General features: G+C 40.4%; 2 protein-coding genes across 3 annotated transcripts in view; one reads left to right on the top strand and one right to left on the bottom strand.

Moving 5' to 3' along the window:
- The window catches only part of Chl1 (cell adhesion molecule L1 like), a 739,723-nt gene extending 733,792 nt beyond the window's left edge, over window positions 1-5,931 (bottom strand). The window contains exon 1 of the mRNA XM_070018980.1: window positions 5,869-5,931. The gene's annotated coding sequence lies outside the window, so the exon portion shown is untranslated. The remainder of the gene's footprint in view (window positions 1-5,868) is intronic.
- Window positions 5,932-6,658: 727 nt separating this feature from the next.
- Window positions 6,659-22,513, top strand: part of Cntn3 (contactin 3) — a 298,626-nt gene continuing 282,771 nt past the window's right edge. For both annotated transcript variants that reach the window (XM_070018977.1, XM_070018976.1), the window contains exon 1: window positions 6,659-6,719. The gene's annotated coding sequence lies outside the window, so the exon portion shown is untranslated. The remainder of the gene's footprint in view (window positions 6,720-22,513) is intronic.

Raw genomic sequence — 22,513 nt, 5'->3', positions numbered from 1 at the left:
ATATCCTCTAGACTAGGAAACTCTAGTTAGCATTCACAAAGAGATATTTTAACATCACAAAGTGTGTGTTCCAATGAGAAAAAAAATCTCTTCTTCTTTCATCATTTTTGACCAGACCAAAAAGAAAAAAGAAAATGTCAAAAGCCAGTGATCTAAATGAATAGCATGCAATCAAAAAGAATTTTAGAAAGCTAACCACGTGCGGGAAGCTCCTTCACTGAGCATTTTCATGTGCCCCATATGCCCCCCCATATAAGTGCAAAGGTGACCATTAGGCTCTTCTTCCCTCCAATTGTTGGAGGCAGCAAAGGCCCCGTTGAGCTTTGGTGAGTTGTAACTAAGCCTAGGAATTACTGCTTTCCCTGGATGCTGCTCAGTCATTAGCAAATAGTCACAATAGATTCTTTCACATGTATAGCTCAAGTGGTCAGGGTGAGAAGTTCCATAATTCTGACAGAATTTATTACTTTGGGCTCTTTTTATATGCATGACCACATGTATTTAGGCTGCTATAAGTTAGTAAGGAAAAAGCATTGCAATGGAAGTACATTGGCTGAAATGTCAACTATTCCTTTGTTTCTGTAAGAATACTACATACTTATTTGACATGGATAAATGTCCATAAATGTTGTCAAAATAGTATATGTATAAGCCCTCATGAATAGGATCCTAAGGAGCCAAAGGAAAAATGAAAATCAACATAAACTATTTCTAGTTGTGTGTTTCAGGGACTTCTTCGATTTTGCTCTGCCACCTGCTCTCTTCCATGCTACACTGCTTTGCCACAGGCACCAAAGCCCATCCATTAATAGACTGAAACCTCCAATATGGATTTTCTCAGATGTGTGTTACTGTATGGGGCATGAAACAGTGCCCCTTTAAGAGGTGACTTCTCCATTTCTGTTTGCCCAATGCCACCAGAAGATAAAGAAGATAATCATCTATGAACCAAAACAAGAGTGTTAGCTAGAGGCTACCAGAATGCAACCTGATCTTGTACCAGAGGCCAAGTTCTGGTTCAAAAACCCGAGGCTGTTTACATAGAGGGTAGTGGAAGCCACCCTGTCCATTGTATTTGTTTTTAGTAGTTCAAGAGGACTAAGACACTCATTATTTCTCTTCTCTTTTTTCCTCCTTTCTCCCTTCTTCCTTTTCTTCTTATGGAGGTAAAACTCAAGGTTTTATGCATGCTAAATGCGAGACAAGACACCTCAGCCCCTTATTTTCCTGTTTTATACATCAATTGAGATTCGATAAAATAATGCCAGCCTCAGGAATAACCAGTGCTATTTTTTTTTATTCTCAAACTACCCTGAGGCTATAAACAGATCTACTAAATTAGAAATTTATGTCACTTGAGTATGAACATACCAGTGAATGGCTTTTACAGGTTGGATTGTTCGGGGTACCCTGTGAGGGATTTCTGTATTCAAGAGCTGAGTACATCAAAAGGTCTCACCTGTTTCAAGTTGAAAACACCTCTTAACAAACTGCAATTGATAACCAAACTTACATTTTTGCTGATCCTTTAAACCTTGTCAATATGTTGCCATATTAGATGCCCATGATTTCTGTCTTTTAAGAGCTAATTACTCCGACCAGAGAAGAGAATAGACTTCAAAACCTGGTAGTTGCTGTGCTAGCTCCATCATCGATAAACTGAGCCAAGTTCCATAATTGTCCTGTCCATAATTGTGTTTCTTCATCTTCCTAGGAAATTAAAATTCCCAGAGATTTCAATCAGTTTAGCCTTTGTGCATGCAAAGAAATAATTTTAAACTGAAGTGTATGCTTTTGTGACTATTTAAGCAATCTCAATGCTGTTGAAAACTTCTGTTAACTCAAACCACCAAGATTCAGGGTACATCAGATGTCTTGTATGCTAATGTACTCTAGCTGCAAGAAGGTCAGGCTGAGGACCAGCAGGTGGGTAGAACCAACCGGAAGGTTGGTAGAAATGTAGTCACAAGCATCCCCCAAGATCTGCTGAAGCATTTTAACCAGATTATGGTTACATTCAATTTTGAGAGTGGCTGGACAAGATGGTTGGCAAAATTCATTTAAAGTCACAGCAATATATTCACACAGGGTAAGAGGATCAGAGGATCCTTAGACCTCTGTTTAGACCATTAACTATAAGTCAGATTCATGCTGGGAGCTCTGATTGTGGCCACAAACAGAACACATCCCTGACTTTCATCAAACTTCCAGTAAAGACCACCATTAATAAAATAGTAGACATGTCTCATGATGTCAAGAGAACAGTAATGCTATTATAAACAGAAAATTCAACAAAGGTCCTTGGAGATGACATGTCAGATTTAGAGAATTCCTCTTCATAACTAGGGATACAGGTGGACCCATTGCAACAATGAGATGTACAAGTTGTTATGTTGAAAAACGAACTTAACAACTTTGGTAGGGGGTGGGGGGAGGATAGGGTTGGGGAACGGGAGGAGTATGGGAGGGGGTGGGAAGGGGAAACAATGAGGAGGCAACAATGCTTGATAAGAAATGTACTCGTTATCTTGCCCATGTAATTGTGACTCTTCTGTATGGTATTCTCACAATAAAAACAAAGAGAATTCCTCTTCACCAGAAAAGGGGGAGACCTTACTTAAAGAAATATAATGGTCAATCAGATACTTTAGTCAGAAGTTGCATGGAAAGATCTTCTCTGTTCTTAATGTGAACAGATGGGTTTCCTTAACAGGATTTGGATGCTGAAAAGTTACTGACACTCTTTTGTTTATTTGCTTCATGTTTTGTTGCAGTACTAGGGTTTGGATTGAGAGCCTCACACTCCTGCTTGGCTTATTCTCACACGGTATTCTACCATTTGAGCCACCCTCCACCCTTTCAGCTTTCTGATTGACTGGAGACAATAATCTCATGGACTTTTCTGTCTTAACTGGCTTTAGTCCTCAATCCTCAAATGTCAGACTCCTGAGTAGGTGCAGACTGAGCCACTAGTAGCACATACACTATAGTTACTCTTTAGTGTGACTCCAAACAAATATATAATACACAAATAACAAACCACTCAGTTCATCAGTAGAGATAATATGACAATTCTATTTGTACTGTAAAATCCAGGCACCAATTAGAACTTAAGATAGTAACAAAGTACTGCTTGTGGGACTTGTCTTTCCACCCATGCAAATGAAAACCTACAATCCTTTTTGTAGACACAAACACATTTAATTTAGCTTGGCTACATTCCCACTAATATTTTTGCCTAAGAATTTCCCTCTGTGTGCCTAGTTGATCTTTTCCTTCATTTCCTTTTACTATATACCAAACAATCAAATGACTGTTACAAAGTATCAGTGGCCTGAAACAGATTCTATATTCCTATAAAGCTGGGGTATATTAATAATGGGAAGATGATCTCACACTTTAAAAGTCTTTGAGAGAAAAGGTGCCATATAAAAAGGAACTTTTTATTCTTAGTTATAATGTCCTAAAAAAGGGATTTGCCATCTAAATGGCTGCTGAAACTTAACTGCAGAATTGCTTATAATGCTACAATCAGCTGAGGCCAAATTCAATAAAAACTCCATCCGGCATTCACACTGAGAAAACCCACATGTGCCTTTAATTTTTTTTTTTAATTTCCTGGGCTTTCGGCCCAGAAATTGAATGGAAATTTTATTTAAACCTGCTTTTGTGTATCAACTTTTGGTAAATATCAGGTTTTCAGTTGATGCACATTATGTTTTATATTTTGGACCTGGGAGGGGGAGGATCTACAACAATGCTTCTCTCTGTGTGTCCATGTATTTATGTATCTTTTACCTGTTCTGACAGGGCCACCTAGTCTTATGTTTCATGGTTATCATTACTCCTACAAATTTTAGGATGCCTTTACCTCCTCCTGCTACAACCATAAGATTCAATATTCCATGTAATCCTTTTCCAGAACTAATCAGTCTTCACCAGCACAGGCAATGTAATCTGAGTTGGAAAAGGACTAATTATTTGGAGAGGACTGTGAGGGTTTAGAGTTTAGATTTCTGTCTAATTTAAAGGAACTACTCTCCTGTCTTTCCTCTTGTCATTTTTTTCTGCCTGGGGCCAGCCCCTTTTCTCCTTGATAAAAGAATGTTCTTTCCTTCCTCATTAGTCAGAATATGCATGTGGGTATTAGAATGAAAGTGCATCATGAAGCACTCATTTGGAAATAGTCAAGGAAGAGGTACACTGGTGACGGACGGGGGCATGACAGTAATTTTACCTGGTAGGTGAAAGCATGAGCATCATTTGCATGCAAAATTCTCTCAGCTCCTTCCAGAAAACATCAGTTCTACCCAATAAAACATTTTGTCACACTCAGGGGGGTTTGCCAACCTGTTCTCAGATTGCAAGCAAAGAGATTATTTACAATAACCAATAACAACAGAAACAACCATAAACAACCACCTTTCCATACCTGTTCTATTTCTCCCCCTTTTGCTAAGTAGAGAGAACTTAAGGAGTCCAAATTTACTGCAGTTTAATCCTGAAGGGGAAAAGCACATTGTTCTTATTTATAGCACCGTGTTCTATCTCTGCCTCCCCCATCCCCTTTAAAACATAAACAACTCTAAATTTTCATTGTAATCCAGCCATTACTTTCAAAAGGATGAAAAAGTTTTCTGATACAGTAGCTAGCATCAGAAGAGCTTTACTAGTGTATTCCAGAACATGCTCCTGGTGTAAGAAAGCATTCACCCATGGAAACAACTTTTTCTTTCTTCCTTCTTCCCTCCCTCACTGCCTCTGTCCTTTCCTCCCAACTTTCCTTTCCCCTAACTTTTCTCCCTTTCCTCCTCTTCTTTCTTCCATTCCATCTCCCTCCTGCCTCCTCTTCCCTCCTTTCCTTCTTTCTTCCTTGTACTGGGGATTGGGCTCAGGTCAAGTGCTCTACCCCTTAAACCATGCTTCCAATCTCCTGGAAGCAATTTCCTTGGGCCTGGAAGCAATTTCCAGGTGGTGGGAGGGGGGCTGTTTCCATGGCAACTCCATTGTAGGGAGCAGTCCTTAATATCCAGTTCCTACCACCTGTCTTTTAAACTCCTTTCAACTCTCCCCAGAAGTTCAAATTCCATTCTGAAGCATAGAGGATCCGACACTTATTTCTTGGGGGTGGGGGTGGGGTGTGGGGGGGAAGATGAACAAGATTGAGAAACAACACTCACAACAGCCATTTCCCAGAAAACCTTTTCCGATCTGGTTTACCAAGGATGATGCCCTGGATGGTTGATCAAGGATGACTGCTTTGTTGACTACTGTGGAAACCAGGAGGGAAGTGAGACCTTGCAAGTCTACGTAAGCCAACATTACCAGGTGTTTAAGATGAAGAGAAAACAAATGACAAAAAATTAAAAACCATACCAAAGAATTAAAGAAAAAAAGGAAAGTCTCCTGAGGACTATTGTTCACAGCTCCTGGGACGTGTTCTAGAAATTGCAAATGCGTACATACGCATGTGTGTGTTTAAGCACCAAGCTGTAATACCATTGCTGTACCAACTTCTTTCCCCTTAGCTGGGTTCACGTGTGTCAGTGCCATTAGATGCGCGCACTTGCCCCATTCTATTCCGTCCTAGGTCTTCCCTCTAAGTTTAATTAGTCCCCGGACGGGGGTGTCCGGGGGTTCTCATTGGAAGTTGCAGGGTCTGCCCCGGTTCTCAGGAGTCCTGCCCAGTGCTTCAACTCAAAGCTGGGAAGTTCGAAGGGCTCATGCTCAGTTATACTCAAGTTCGGGTTCTCCCCTCCCCGCCCCCCATCATCCATGGGTTTAGACCAACTGAAGATGTAACAGCTCGCTCACAGGGTCCTGGTGAAGAAAACACCACCAACGACCCCAAGCGGGAGTTATCCTTACCGCTAACTCACGGAACCGCGAGGTGCAGGGACTTCTTCATCAATCAGGGAATACTAAGGCGTGCGTTAATAAAGTGCATGAGCGGTTACAACGAAGACACCTGGGGGATCGTCTCAACAGCGCGCTCCAGGCGCTGCGCGACCCGGTGCGAGCAGCGATCGCTTTCATCCCCAGCCGCTTCCCCGGGTGTGAGCTCAGCCGCGGAAAGGTCGCTCCAGAAGAGGAATTCCCGCCCTTCACCCCGGAGAACCCACTCCCCCACCCACCCCACCCCGCGAGCAGCGCGGCACGAGGCCACCCAGCGGCGACACGCGGGCCGCCGCCCACCCCCCGCCGCTCTCCCACGGAGGCCCGGCACTCGTGGGCGCACGCGAGCCAGCGCCGGGCAGCGCGAGGTCCAGCCCGGCGAGCAGCGGGGGCGGCCCCGCTAGCGCGAGGCGCGGGTTCCTATTGGCTGCTCCGCTTCGAGTCTCCGCCCCTTTCGGGTCCCCATTGGCTGCACGGCCGCGCGTCCCCGCCCCTTTGCCCACCGGTGTTCTCCCCGCCTCTCCCCCCCACCAGCTCGGGTGGATGCGCGGGAGCCGGAGTCCGTCAGGAGCGTCTGAGGCGCCGGCAGCAGCCACACAGCGGCCGCACAGCCTGGCGTGCGGTGGTGGCGGCGGCAGCGGTGGCGGCGGCGGCGGCGGCGGCGGGAGGGCGGGCGCCGCGGGATCGAGCGGGCACGGCACGGACGGGGGCGCTGCGGCGGCGGCGGCTGGCGCGGGCGCGCACGGCGGCGCCCCCCGGGCCCCGACACTCGGCCACGGCGGGCGGGCCGGCAGGGCGGGCGCCTGGCGAGCGACGGGGACCAGGTGAGTCGGGTGCCGGTCCGGGCCCCCGGCGCCGCCGCGGCCGCTGGCGTTGAGCCCCTTGCTTGGGGAACTTGACGCGCCCCGAAGTTTCGGGGTGGCGCCGGTCCCTCCCTGCGCCCCGCGGGGCCGTCCCGGGGTGGGCGGCGGGCGGCGGGGCGCGCACTCGGGATGGGCCCCCTCCGCCTCCCCGGGCGGGCGCCCGCGCTCTGCCAAGCGCCCGGTGGGTTCCCACGGCTGGCCTGGCGCGCGGCGGCTTCCACCAGTGAAAGTTGAATGAAAAGAATAAGAGGGAAAAAAAGGGGGGAAAAAAAAGAAAGTTGCGAGCCGTGGGTGCGGCGGAGCAGACGCCCCGGCGCCAGGTGCGGGGCGTGCGGGATCGATCGGGACGCCTTCCTCCCCCTGCTCTCCCCCGGGTCCGGGGAGCCGCGGTGGAGGGCTGCTCCCTTAGCCGTCAAGTTTCCCAGGCTGCGGATTCCGGTCTCTTCTTCCCACTCACAAACCCGCCGCCCCGAATGCACGCAGTACCCCGGTCGCGTTTGTCTCGTCGGTTGACGCTGATGGTCTAGACTTCGGATTACTTGAGTTTGAACCCGGGCTTTGGGAGCCCCATAAAGGGAAGCAGGTAACATTGCTGGAAGCCGAAAACCACGAGGTGTCTACCGGGCACTCCAAATGACAGCACCATGTAGATTTTTCTTTCTTTTCTCTTTTTCTTGTCCTATGCAATGAACGAATGGCTTCTGGACTCTGCTTATGCAAAGCTCCTCAAGGCTCTGCAATCTGCATCTCTTTATTGATTTAACAGGAGGAGATGTGCTCCAAGGAATGATTTAATAACAATCAGTGCTCTATGGTAAGGACAGCAATCCTCCCCTCTAGAGACACAGGGAGGAGGAAAGGGAGAGCCCCGAGAAAGCCTTAGACAGTCTACAAACCCTAACCCAAGCGATTGGGAAATTGCTGGGAGCCATGTGACACGTAGGAGGGAGGTCAGTAACTCCCTCTCATAGGATGAGTAGGTAAATCCAAAAATAATCTTAATAAGATTAAGCAAGAATAACAAAAATAATCTTAATAAGATTAAGCAAGAATAACAAAAAATGGGGGGGGGGAGAGAAAAGACTGCATGTGCTGTGGTTTCTACCCCCACAGAGATGAATATCACAGTAGCTGAAAAAGTATACTGATCTGTAAATAGATTAAACAGAGGAATTAATCAGAACAATGAGTCAGAGAGCTTCAGAGATTGAAAAGAGAGTTAATTTGCTATTGAAAGAGTTATTATATCTCAATATCAAGTCAGATGCAGTACTTTGGCTTTGCTAGCTATATTTACCAATAGCAACCTGACTTTGACTGCAGCAAGCTGGCATGTTAGTTGGTGATATCTTGGTTAACCCTTGATGGAGCACAGTACCGGGGAGCAAGTTGTTTGCCAGTTAATATTCATTTGTGCAATATTGGTAAGATAGTGGGATAGGTTCTTGTAAATGTTCATAGAAGACCTATCTTGCTCAGTGCAAAGATGTTTGCACACAAATGAGCGGCTGCAGGATGTTTTGAATGATTGCTTGAAATCAGTTTAGAGTCAACATGTGGTTTGAAGACCCCCCCCCATTAAAGGAATCAGTATTGGTCAAGGAAATGAAAAAATTTGCTGCACACATTTTATTAGTTAAATGGCTCTCCTATCCAAAGATGGGATCTCAGAGATGGGTAAGCAAGGAATTGATTTGCAGGGAAATAGATTCAGGTTCTTCTGACAGTATCATTCGGGCCATGTCCTCTTTGCCGTTTGCATGCCATTGTCATCCTGAAAATATGAGTGTGTTAGAAAAATTCATTTTTCCAGAAGAACTTTTAACTTTTTAATACCCTTCACTACTCTGCTGGATGGCCCAAATGTTTCTTAAAACAGCACCAAAACATGTAATCGGACCAAAGTGCTGAGCAATTTTAAATGGAGCCAAGATTAGTGTGCAGACAACAAGCTGTAGCCTTTCAGTGGCTGATTTATGTTCAATTTTATCACTGTCACATTTCATATATGCCTAGTTATTACAAACTAATAGCCTCTTCGCTCTGCTAGCAAAATATGCCCTGTTCCCTTTAATAAGAGCCCAACTCTTCCTCATTCATTCAGGACACATCTTCTAGCTTTGTTTTTACTGCATAATTTAAGTGTCCAACTTGAAGTTCTCATTAACTTCTAATATGTTTTGTGCTGGAGAAGTATAGAGATATAATTGCCCCTTTCAAACTGCCAGATCTCTATATCACTGTCTTGGGTGATGATGCCACAAACAGAGAAGCTCTGGCTGGCTTGGCATTCTGTGATTTCCACTCACCATTTAGTAAATATGACAGTGTTAATTTTATGCAATAGGAGGCATACACATGGGGAGAGGAATTATTGAGGTTGTGTTTGCTTGTTCATCACCTAATTCAGCCATCACTAATAGTTTAAAGCCTTCTTATCTTAGTGACTTGTCTTATTGGAAATGAACATCCTTAGGATGCTTGCCCAGTTATTATTATTCTTATTATTAATATATTCATGTGTGTGATATTCTAGTCAGTGCTGAGAGTACCTTCTTTCATATGCTTGATTATAGAGCTTTGACTATCAATCATGTTGCAAAGATGTCTGAGAATAAATGGAATAGAGCTCCACGGGATAGTTTCCAATAAGAATTTTCCTCAAAAGTTCTCAGTTGGAGTGCTAATTTATATAAAAATTTCAGAAGAGAATCATAGATACTGAGTAGTTTTGTGTTTGTAATGGCCTCAGTCCTCCCCTTCCACTAGCCCCTAAATACAGTGCAACATTTCTTTGGGAAATTTGCTGCAGGAGATACTCATTCCCTGGCTGGAACTTTGTATGGCAAGTTTCAATCCATAGTACATTTTTATTTTCCTTCTTTTATGTACATGTTATAAAGAAGAAATAAGGGTTTGTAATGGAAGCGCTGGCAGAACTTTATGGCATTTCAAACAGCTCTGCTACTTGGAATGTAAATATTTGTAGAATCTTTACTGTGCAAGAAGCTGCCTTGCAAAAAGTGAGGGGAAATAACTATTTTATTAAGTAGGATAAGATAATTCAGAAGGTATGCATATTCCTTATTGCAGACATATTGGCATTTGAAGAAATAAATTACCTATGAGAGAGCAAATTTACTACATTCTCCTTGGTGCTGTTGCAACTGAGATTGTAAATTTTCTATGTCCTAAAGCAGAACTATTTTGTCCCATTTGTTCTCTAAGTCTCATACTTTGATTGCCTTTCAGATGTTAAGCCATAACCTCAAACCCACTTTGACTATATTACTGAATAAATGAGCCCGTCAGTTTATTATTTTAATAGTTTAAAGAGTTCTTGGGGCTTTCGTTATACTTTAGATACTCTTTATTTTGGGCAACTAGAACAGGTCAGATCTCCAGTGTTCTTTTGATCTAACTCTAAAATACTTTAGACATTTGCCCAAGTTACCCCATCTCCACCTACTGCGTACTATTTCAAGTCACAGTTTGCTCTCCTAGGACCACTGACATGCCTTCACTGTCCTTTCTGTCATCTACCAGATCCTTCTGCACTGCTAGAATAATGTTTTAAGTGTATTTATATCTGTATCCCTAATAGTGGTTTCATTTGCACAGTGTTCGAGTAGCTTTCTGTTGCTCTTAGAATAAAATAAAAACTTTTAATGATTACCCACAAAACTGTAGAATTTAAGCCCTAGCCCATCCCTTCAGCATTTCATAACATGCAAGACCTTCATAGGCTTACTTTCAGCTCCATAGTTTTTTTTTTAATTCTTGACTACCTTTGGGATGGATGATACTTCTGTTTTGCATAATAGCTCCTACTAATTCTCTTCCGTGAACATGCAGTATTCACACACACACACACTCACACTCACGCTCACACACACAAAATTAGCTGCTGCTTATTCCTTGAAGATTATTTATTTAAAGAAGGCTTTTTTTGGGTTATTTCCTCCTATGTGGTCAGATAACTCTAGGTTCTCTGTGTTCATTTTTTCTATAGCAATGATCACATGGAACTGTACATTTTTTTTGCCTTTTGATCTGATTCTTCCTGCACTATGCTGGAAGCACCCCAGTTCCTCACACTGTACCTAGCCCACGCTGAAATTTGTAAAATTCATGAGCACTAAGATTTTTGGGGTGCTGCGTTTGCAATGTGTGCCTTGTCGCCTGTACAATCAAAGATCCAATCAAGAAAGTCATTCAGCGTACCTAGGCACTGACCTTCAAGGGGTTCTTTGTGTGTGACTAACTTCCAAGATCTCTTAGTTCTCCTGCATATCTTGGTGCATCAACCTCATTGTGTCCAAAGTAGCATTGTTTTCCTCACAGATTTGGTTGGATGTAGATGTCTCCTTGTCTCCTTGGCTTCAATTGTGGTCATCACAGCAGGGATACCTACTTGTCTATGTTTCCACTTTCTGCCTGACCTTGTGATCATTTGGCAGGATTAAAAATACAGTTCAAGAGTTTGAATTTTAAGCACTTTTCTCCCTGTACACTTCTTCCTTAAGAAATGACCTTCTCCTCTTCCTTTCTTGCTTCAGTGTAATCTGATCCATGTAGCTATGGGAATCTATGGGCTAGAGCACTTATGCCATGAGACATTCCTTTTCTCCCCCTTCCCCCAAGTAGAGAACAGACATGTTACTAACACAGCTTGTCTTCATATGATTCCTCTCTCTCATTCTATCCTTAAACTTAATGTCCCAACTTCAGTATCTTCTTAAACTACCTTAAAAGTTAAGATGAACCCTTTGGATATCTTGTCTTGCCTGTGTGTAGAACACTCAGGGCGTCTCCTCCATTTCACTACTACTTCCCATCTCAACCTGTTTCCACCCCTCAATTCATTGTGGTTTCTTTCAGGTAAGTTCTTGACTTGCAGCCATACCATTGGCATCTGGGTAGTCCCACACGTGCAGTACTCCAGGATGCTTCACTGCTTTCCAGACAAGTTGAACCCCAAGCCTACTCACGCTCTCTGTTCCTACCCATTAAGTAGAAAGAATGGATCAGAATTTTCACAAAAAATGTTGTCTCTCTGCCTTTTCCAATTTTCTAATATATTAGGTGTTTGATGAATATTTGTGTAATAAAAGAAAACCAAATCTCTTTCAGTTGAATGAAGTTCTACTGTAATTATGTTGGGACCTTTTATATTAGAATTTACAGATATTTTAGGGTATAACGGAAAGATTCTCTTTAATTTTGCATGGTTTCTGGGTAGCAGATTATAAAGTGATAAGAGATGATTGTCTTGATATATCTGAATTTAGAAAATTAAATTCTCTGAATGCTGGGTGTATAATACAGGTCTATAATCCTAGCCTCTTGGCAGATAGAAGTAGGAGGACTGGTGTCAGAAACTAGTCCAAGGAAAAGGGTGAGGTGATATGTAAAAATGAAACAATCTCCAAACAACAACAACAACAACAACAATAACAAATACCCTAAAATGTAAAAGCATTGGGATGTAGCTCAAATGTCAGAGTACTTGTCTAGCAAATTGCAAGGCCCTGAATTCAATCTCTAGTATTGGGAACAGGAAACACGTCTTAAGGTAAAAGTTGTGATTTCTAAGGGCTGTTTGATATAATGATCTTATTTTAGCACAAAGAAGTAATTTGGAATTCTCAAAATTCATTATTTTATTACAGCAAAACGTCAGCCTCTTCAATAAACAAGTAGATGACTGCATCACAACAAATCAAAAGCACATTTTCCTAAACTAGAAATAATTACTTATAAATGAGTGAAAACTTTGTGGGCTTTAAGCAGTCTTATCACTCATCAGTTAGGGAGAAAATCCCTTCTCATTCTGAAAATACTCTTATTTCTCGTCCAGTTACCCAACTTATTATCTTTGCACAGACATATTCTAGGGTTTGGTTGAATTAATAGATAATTTTTGGCACTGATAAGTAGTACTGAATCATCTATGGGGTGAGGCTTGTTAACCTGAATTAAAAAAAATAATTATAGACTGAGAGGAAATTGCAAATACAGTACAATGAGTTCTCTAGATTTTTCAGTTGGCTTTTCCTGTGGTGAGCTGTAGGGTCATATTGGAACCTGGACATGGACCAGAATGCATTGCTTTTAGCTAGACTACATCATTATTCAGTTTCCACCCTTTTTAGTGATGATCTTGTGAGGTTATGCAGAGTGTACGCCATTCTGGCAAATGCATAGATTCACATATGTATGATTTTGAGTTGAAGAACAGCTGCCCTAAGAAGAACCATTTCCACATTAGGATGCACGGATCTAATACATTTTGCAAATGCCTTGTAGGTTTGAAAAATTCCATTTCCACAGACCTTTCCAATGGAAATATTTCTTGTTTTAAAATACGCATGAATTCTTTTTTTTCACCTTGAAGGAAAACAGTATGTAAAAGTTATTGTAGCAATGAAAATCTCCAGGGTTTTATAATTCTGGATGTGACACTCGGGTGGTTCTCTGTGCAGGTCTGAGAATCCAGGTTGACCTCCCATGGTATATTTAGAAAGATCTGCAGCTACCAAATATTTGTTCATCTGTCTGATCAGACTGGAGAATGGAGAAGGGTTTTTCTGCCACCAAGACAAGAGACTAACTGCCTACTCCCTTCCATATTCTCACAAAATTGCAGTCCATTTTTATTCTTATATAGAAACAGTCACTCTTTAAAATAACTTAGCGCATTGCAGAAGATGGTAATGACACTTTTCAAGCAATTAAAATCAACCCGAACAATATAGCTAGTGATCTAATCTGATGCCTGCTCTTACTTGGTCTGGCCGCCTCCCTGAATGTAAAGCAGCAGAAAGTGGCTGATTACCAGTTCTTGTTACTAATTCTGGTGAACATTTTCAGAGCTCTGGAATACTGATGAGACATATTTGTACCAGAGGGTGTGTGTGTGTGTGTGTGTGTGTGTGTGTGTGTGTGTGTGTGTGTGTGTGTGTGTGTGTGTGTGTGTGTGTGTGTGTGTGTGTGTGTGTGTGTGTGTGTGTGACAGGACGATGAGACATGTGTGTGTGTGTGTGTGTGTGTGTGTGTGTGACAGGACGATGAGACATGTGTGTGTGTGTGTGTGTGTGTGTGTGTGTGTGACAGGACGATGAGACATATTTGTACCAGAGGGTGTGTGTGTGTGTGTGTGTGTGTGTGTGTGTGTGTGTGTGTGTGTGTGTGTGTGTGAGACAGGACCTCCCTTGCTTCTCCTTGTTCCCTTTGCCTACAGAAGCTTTTATATTTGTATGTGTTATACAATTTAAGTCATTTTTTTTTCTTTCCTATTTTCAGTGAAGACTTGCTAGGGTTTCTTTATATTTTAAGTACAACTTTCTAAAAGCCTTATGCATAAGCACTGTGATTTTGAAACTTGAACCAAAGGTTCAAAGGCTCTCCCATTTCATTAAATAATTTCTTCTCATATGCAAATTAAAGATATGCATTTTATATTTAATGTTATTGGAGTACTTCATCAATATTAAATAACATTTTCTTCTATTCAGTTGTTTCTGGGGTGCTTAATGATAGTGTTAAGTCTGATGAACAACAAAAGCATTTCATCATATGGGTTTTATTACATCATGAAATAAACTATATACTGTATGAAGGTGCTTTCAAGTAAAGGACATGTTTCCATATGATGGAAAGTTGTACAACATTGGGCTGATTTATTTTTAATTCCACAATGTGCTGATAATTGCTGAAAATATTTTTTTGTATTGTGATTCTCTTGGAAAATTTCTTTAGTCATTTTTGTAGAAATTACTTATGGGGGTAATGTTTTGCATCTTGATTTTGCCTTTCTCCATTTTTATAATATGAGAATTCCTTGGTCATCTTTCTACCTACCTTGGAATGACCTTCCAACTATCCATCTACACTTACTGCACATGCACTCCCACAAGGGTATGTACATAGACACTGCACAGTTCACAGGATATAGAATTAAAGTAACTCAAATCATAAAATTTGTAAGGTACAAGTACAGAATTTTCAATCATTGAAGTAGAAGAGATTGACATCAAATGATAGGGTAGAGCAACGATGACCCATTCCTGTATATCTCCCTATCATGAGGCTGAGATCTGAGGATCAGGATCACTAGCCTGACAGACTATTTCCATTAGCATACAGAAATCCAGGAGTGGAGATATGGCTTATATGGTAAAGCACCAAGTGGGAAAATAAACAAAAAACAAAACAACTAAGCAAGAGTGCAAGGCCCTGAGTTCAGTTTCCACTAGCCAAAATAAAATGATGGAGGGTTATTTTGGGGTGTTTTCACAGGTTGAAAACACATGCTATTAAAACTTATCAACTGGGCTGGGAAAGTGGCCCAGTGGTAAAGTGCTTGCTTTGCATGCATGAGGCCCTGGGTTTAATTCCGCAGGACCACATAAGCAGACAAAGCTGGAAGTGGCCCTGTGGCTTGAGCTGAAGAGCTGAGGGACAGTGCCCAGGCCCAGAGTTCAGGCCCCACAACCAAAAAAAAAAAAAAAAAGTTATCAACTTACTCCAATTCATCTTCATTTTACCTTCTCCTTGATTTTCTTTCTTGCTTTAGGGTTACATATTTAGGTCACATGTACTGACCCCTAATGGTGAGTAGATTGTTTTTACTTGTCTCATAATTGAAAATGTTACATTTTTTGGTTTTTATTCAGGGAGGTGTAGACAGAGGAGAAGAGAGGAAATTGATTAAATTTTATTTTCAAAAAAGTAAGCTTAGAAAGTTATTCTTCAGAAGAATAGCTGAGACAATAATACCAGAAGTCTTTTAGTTTGATTCTGTTTGTTTTCATTCTCATTATTTATCCTTTGGAGTCATACCCAAGAAATTATTGCCTAGACCAATTTCATTGTTTTGTTTGTTTGTTTTTTACCTAGTACTTTCTTCTAGTAGTTACATGGTTTTAGGCCTTAAACTTCAGTTTTGAATCCATTTTGTGTTGATTTTTGTAAATTGTGTGAGTTGAAGACCTAGTTTTAAATGAACAAATGATTGGAGATGACTGGATATTCACCTGTCATTTTTGATAAATTTTGCCTTTGCCTGATATCTTTTCATGTTTCCTTTGTTGAAAATGACTGACAACAAATGGAGGGACTTCTTTCTGTACTCTATATTCTATTCCATTTGCCTATGTGTCTGCTGTTATGTCAGTACCAGAATATTTTTATTTCTATATCTTTGTAGTATATTTTGAATTTAGGGAGTGTTACGCCTCTAGCTGTGTGTCCTTTTTGATCAAGATTGTGTTAGTTATTTAGGGTCTCTTATGATTTCTAAAGAATTTTAGGATTTTGAAAATAACTGAAAAAATGTCAATGTGGAATTTTTATGGAGATTGTATTGAAGCTATAGATTACTTTGGTAACATGGAGGTATGTGTGTGTGTGTGTGTGTGAATACTAGGGTTTGACTGCAGAGCCTCATACTTGTTAGCCTGGTGTTCTATCGCTGAACTACACCTTCACCTCTTATTTTCCCTTGTATTATTGTTATTATTACTAATATTATCATTAATTATTATTATTTTGTGTCTTGAGCTCAGGGCTGGGTGCTGTCCCTATGCGTTTTTGCTTAAGGCTAGCTCTTTACTACTTGAGCCACAGTACTATTTCCAGTTTTGGGTTTTGGGGTTTTTTTTGGTGATTGATTGGAGATAAAGGAGTCTCATGTGCTTTCCTGCCTAGGCCAGCTTTGAACTTTGATCCTATGATCTCAGCCTTCTGAGTAGCTAGGATTACAGGTGTGAGCTACTAGTGCCTGGCTTTCTCTTACTATTTTTAAGACAGGGTTTTGCTTCCCGTTTAGGGATAGACCTGAGCTGCAATCAGCCCACGTTAGCCATTTTTAGTTATGGGGATGACAAGCATGTGCAACTACATCCATCATGGAATGACAAGTAAGCACCACTGTGCCAAACCGTTTGAGAAAGGGTATGTCATGAACTTTTCTCCCTGGCCTTAACAGCAGTACTCCTATTCTCAGCCTTTGAAGTAGCCATTGGCTCCTCTCATGTGAACAGTTAGCGCTACTTTTCCCAAACTATGAATATGGGATATCTTTCTCTTTATTTGTGTCTTTTTCCATTTCAAACATCATAAAATGATAACTCTTTATAAATGGTAATATGAAATGTCAAGCCGGGCGCCGGTGGCTCACGCCTATAATCCTAGCTACTCAGGAGGCTGAGATCTGAGGATCACGGTTCAAAGCCAGCCCAGGCAGGAAAGTCCATGAAACTCTTATCTCCAATAAACCACCAGAAAACCAGAAGTGGCCCTGTAGCTCAAGTGGTAGAGCACTAGCCTTGAGCTGAAGAGCTGAGGGACAGTGCTCAGGCCCAGAGTTTAAGGCCCATGACCGACAAAAAAAAAAAAAAAGTTATCATTTTTAGTGTTTTTTTAATCCATTAGTCAGCCTTTGTTTTTATAACATAAAATCAAAAAAATCTCAGTGGCTTCTAACAACAGACAAAACTCACTTGCATTATACAAGAGCTTCTGATCACTGGTGGACCAGATCCTCTTCCCGACTCTGAATTTCCTCCTGTAAGTGGGATTCAGGTTGAAACTATATCTCTGTGGTGGATACTTCAGTACTCCATCTAGGTCCACTGATCTAGAGCCAACCTAACTATCTGCCATTTGTTTGGACGATCAGCTGTTGGGCGCTTCCCATCGACATAGATGAAATGGCCTCATCCACAGTTATGCCTCTTTGGGTGTGAACTGGGGCTTGGACACAAAGATATGGGCTCCTTTAATTTGGACAACTCTAAGGGTCCACCCTACTGTTCAGGCACCCTGTAGCATCAGCTCTGTCCACAGTTGCAACTACTTTGAGTTCCAGCATCCCTTTTTGCCTGATAATGCTTTTACTTCCTTAGAGTTATTTATGTCCAGAACACAAAAAGAAACATGGCTAAGTTCAAATTCAAGAGCTGGGAAGTCAAAAATATAAGAAGTACAAAGTCCACATGGCCAGGGATATAGATGTAAGAAGATACACAATTTGAGCCAAGAATGCATGCTGCCATACCCCTAAATCGCATATCCATTTAAGCATTGTAAATTGTCTCTAGATTTTAGTTGTCAGCTGAGTTAGAAATGGGAAATGTAAATGTCATTTATTGCCCATGAATGAATCGTAGCTGTAATTGCAGCTTAAGTGAAAGAGACCTGTGTGAAGCCCAGTAATAGAGAACAAACATATAGTGAAAGTCTGAGAACAGGGAGCCAGTAGGAAGAGCTGTATACATAGTGAACAATATCAGGATGTTTTGCTTAGTAAGAATGTGTATATTTCCTAATGTAGGCAAACTGTGTTTGATAGTAATGGACTGTGACACTGAACAAATGAATTGAGTTTTCTAATTCTGTATCTTTATATGTAAGATTAGATTGTTGGTTTCTACAGTATATATATATATATATATATATATATATATATATATATATATATATATATATATATATTTGGAAGGAATATACATGAAGTAAGGTCAGACAGGCTTTGAGCACAAGTCAATAAATGCTACCAATCAGTGTATGTAGTTAAAGTATTGATGCTATTTTATTATTTATGATATGCATTTTATAGTTTCCATACATATTAGTGAATAAAAGATACTGTCTGTGCTAAAGTTGAAAGAGATGGGAATAGTAAAGGATTTGAAAGGCCTTGTGAATCTAGATTGAGTTTTACCCTTAAGATCTAGAGAGCTGGAAGTCAGAACACTGGCTATCAAGTTGATAAAAGTTGTCTTTGCTTATTTTAAAATGAGTGAATCATTCTCATGCTTCTAGTAGTTGAAAGTACGTTTAAGAGGATGCTAGGTAAGTAGTGAGCTGCAGTAATGGCAGAGTGCAGTCTACAAAAATATTTTTACAGCATAAAAGTAGATAGGAAGTCATGGCCTAACATGAATCTAAAATAAGAGACTGGTGAATTGATTGATGGATATAGGTAATATCTCTCTGTAAATAGCTTTGGGGTTTTGTTCAAAAGTTTTACAGCAAAGCTTCTTGGGATATATTTTACCATTGAGATTAAAAGGTACATTCATGGAAGGCCTCCAGTCAAAAGCTAGGGCTATGGCCTAATCAGAAGTGGAATCCATATTTCCAATGTCCAGAAATAGTAAATTTCCCATTCTAGAACCAGTTTTACTCATAAGAAAAAATAGATATAACTGTAAATAGAAACCATTGCCTTTTCCTCTGTAGTGCTTGTAAGTCTTTGTCCCCAAGTTGGATCAACTTTTCTGTATGCTTATCCGATTTTGTTTGTGAGAATGAAATTTACTTTTCAGATTCTCTTCAATTCCCTGTCACTTTAAAACATTCCCTTTGCTTTTCTCCAAGGATATCCTTCCTCGCCTCTTCTGGTGAAGAGTCTTTGCTGAGTTCACTTTCTTTCTTCTTTCTATGAATTATTCATTTATCTGCCTTCTTCCTCATCATTTACAAAGAGGGGAAGAAACAAGCAAACTGCTGTTATCTATCAGCTTATAGATTCCTTGTCTTTGTCCTATATTTCTACCTAGAATCTTCTGAATAATTATCTTTACCTATGTCACATTTATATCCACCTTTTTAAAAAGTTCAGTCTTTTCTCTCCTATTTCTCTCTAGCCCCAGAATGCTTTATCTGAAATCTTGATCTATTTATCCAATTTGTTTGCTTCATAACTATACAAGAACTGCTGGGAGAGAAGGAATCAGCCCCAGCGATGGCAGCATTTTGCTTTGACCAGTGAGTGCATTGGGAACATTTTATATTAAATCACTTTCTGCAGGGGCTTTGGGATCATTGCTTAGTTTCTTTTCTACTTTTGTGCCTTGTAGGAGCCCATGCTGATATGAAGCTTCTGTGATTCTGGAACCTGGTTGACTGACATGAGTAGAATCCTCTGTCAATCTGTAGTTGACATGAAAGGTGAGCAAGAGATGAGTGTCATCTCCTGCCACAGAATCTCGAGTTGTTGATTACTGCAGCATCATGGTGCTTACGCTGACCTATATACAAGTTTTACTTACTTTTTTATACATAGTTCAGCTACAATATATAATTGGCCTGATCAACATTCTCACCAAAGGTATTCCTTTACCATTGTTTTCTGCCTTCTCTCCATCCAGCCTTAACCAGACAATATCACCACCATTGAACCGATTACCTAAACATGAACCTAGGATTTCTTCCTGAATTCTTCCTTTGTTGTAAAGCCCCCAGAGGATTACCATATGTGTCATTTCTTGCCTGCATGTGGAATATCTTCTGAAAGTTCTCTCTAGCTCAGTTCTCTCTAGCTTTAGTTCCAACATCTTTATCTAAGCCATCATCATTTCTATTTGTTATTAAACAGAGCACCTCGTTTACTTTGTCTTGTCTCAGATACACATTTTTTAAATTATATTTTTATACTGCAGTGGGTATTTTTCTTTTAAGCACAAAATCCTGAAAATTTCAGTTGTTCTTTTTTGGGTAAAGGCTATATTACTTGATATGGTTAATAAAATCCTATGAATTTATCTCCCCTCCCCAATATGGATGGGTCATGAGACATTTGTACCCATGCTCTCACCTGTGCCTGGCATACTAGATCATTTTTTGGTAGGCATTCTGTAGATACTTCATGAACAAACACTTACTCTTCACATTTCATGGTTGATATTAGTATAATTTTGTCTTATTGTCTATTACAAAGCAGATGCTTTAGCAAGTATTTTTCATTGATTTTTTTTAATAGAACTAGTATCATTGCTTCCGATGTTAAGGAATAATCTTTTCTTTTTTTATTGTGAAAATACTGCATAGAGGGGTTACAATTACATGGGCAAGGTAATGAGTACATTTCTTATCAAGCATTGTTGCCTCCTCCTTTGTTTCCCCTTCCCATCCCTTCCCATCTTCCCCCACTCCCCACCAAAGTTGTAAAGTTCATTTTTCAGCATATCTACTTGTACATCTCATTGTTGCAATGGGTCTACCTGTATCCCTATTAATCCACAAATTATACTTACATCAAATACAGTGAAAGCAGGGGTTATACTGTGGAGGAGGGACATTCAAAGCAACAAAGAATTCACCTTATAAATATGTTAGAAACAATTGCAAGAAAGAAACATTTGAATCCTTATCTTCGGATTTATTTCATCTAACATCAACTTATCTGGCCTTTTCTGCTTGTCTCAGACATATACTAGTTTTTGCAAATAAGGGAAAGCATGGGACCTATGTTTCTTTGGGCCTGGCTTACTTCACTTAATATAATTTTTTCCAGGTCTTTCCATTTCCTAACAAATGAGGCAATGTCATTCTTTCTGATGGAGGCATAGAATTCCATTGTGTATATATACCACATTTTCTTGATCCATTCATCTTAACTATACAAATCTCAGTATGTAGACTTCAAGTATCAATATGTCATTTATTCCTGTGTAACAACCTATAACCACACTCAGTAGCTTAAGACATTTATTTTATTGTTTATGATTCCGTGTGATGTGACTTGGGAATTTATACAGGGCTATTCAGACAGATCTCACCTACAATCCATTTGGTGGATTGACTGGGTCTGGAATACAGAGGGACGGGATGTTCATTTTCCTGTTTGATACCTTTGCTGCCATTGTGGAGATAGCTTTGACCTGGCCAGATTGTGGTGTCTTACTTGTCATCATCCAGTCATCCCATATCTAAGTCTCCTTTTCTTTCTCTTGAATTCAAAAATGAGAAAATGGGAGGCTAGAAGAATCCAGGTTAGGGATAGCAGATTCTGTCTCCTACTGTGCAACAGCAGGGTTCAAGGAATTCTTGATTGGCAGCCTGGCAATCTTCCACTCACTTTTAAAGTAGCTACTCTGCCTTTTTTTCTTGTGTTTCTCTAGAGGTTTTCAAGATCCTCTTAATTGGTATCTGCTGTCCTGTGATACTTGGGAAATTGAACACGGCTTGGAAAATGTGAAATATTTCTAAAGCAAAGTGCTTCTCCATCCATTTCTTTACCATTGCCATGTTTATTTTTAGTATTAGTGGAATTCGAATGCTTTATTTTTAGCAGGGGTTTTTGAGTTCTTAGGATTCAAAGCAATAAACAGAAATAATTCTTGATGAGTAAATTAGGAAAAGTGTCACCGGCAAACATGGCTTTTAATATTATAAGTTTGTTTTGAACATGTTGTGATCTTATTTGATTGGCTTTAAAATTTACATATGCAAAGTACAGCTCCTAGAGCAAGAATCTCCCCAGACTTCAGTAATGTAAGTTAGCAAGGTTTCCACCTTATCTGAGCACTGTTCTAACTCCTTCTGTTTTTAAAAATAAATGTGCTGATCAATATCATGAATAATTAAGTGAAAGGAGTTGTGGGATTTGGGGCTATTTTCTTTTTAGTAATTGTAAATTCCATTTCACAGAACCACAGCTTAGTAGCTAGGAGGAACACAGTCTGAGTTACTCCCTATTCATTAAAAAGAAATCCTCCTGATAAAACAGTTCTAGAAAGAGTTGTGGCTTAGACTGCAGAGATTTTTCACTTCTATTAAATCTATGTGAAAAAGTTTATATATCTAATAAAATCATTATTGTAAGGATAGTGATAAGTACTTTTTAAAATGGTTATAAAGTATGGTTTCCTGATTCAGGACCAAAGCTAGTAGATGTCTGATGGAGAAAAGCTTGTATATCATCAATAAACATGGATGGATTTTTTTTTGGGGGGGGGTCAGGT

The sequence above is a fragment of the Dipodomys merriami genome, unplaced genomic scaffold (assembly GCF_024711535.1).
Source record: "Dipodomys merriami isolate MVZ:Mamm:240054 unplaced genomic scaffold, mDipMer1.0.p SCAF_13, whole genome shotgun sequence".
Classification (NCBI taxonomy): domain Eukaryota; kingdom Metazoa; phylum Chordata; class Mammalia; order Rodentia; family Heteromyidae; genus Dipodomys; species Dipodomys merriami.
This window is presented reverse-complemented; position numbering and strand designations above follow the sequence as displayed.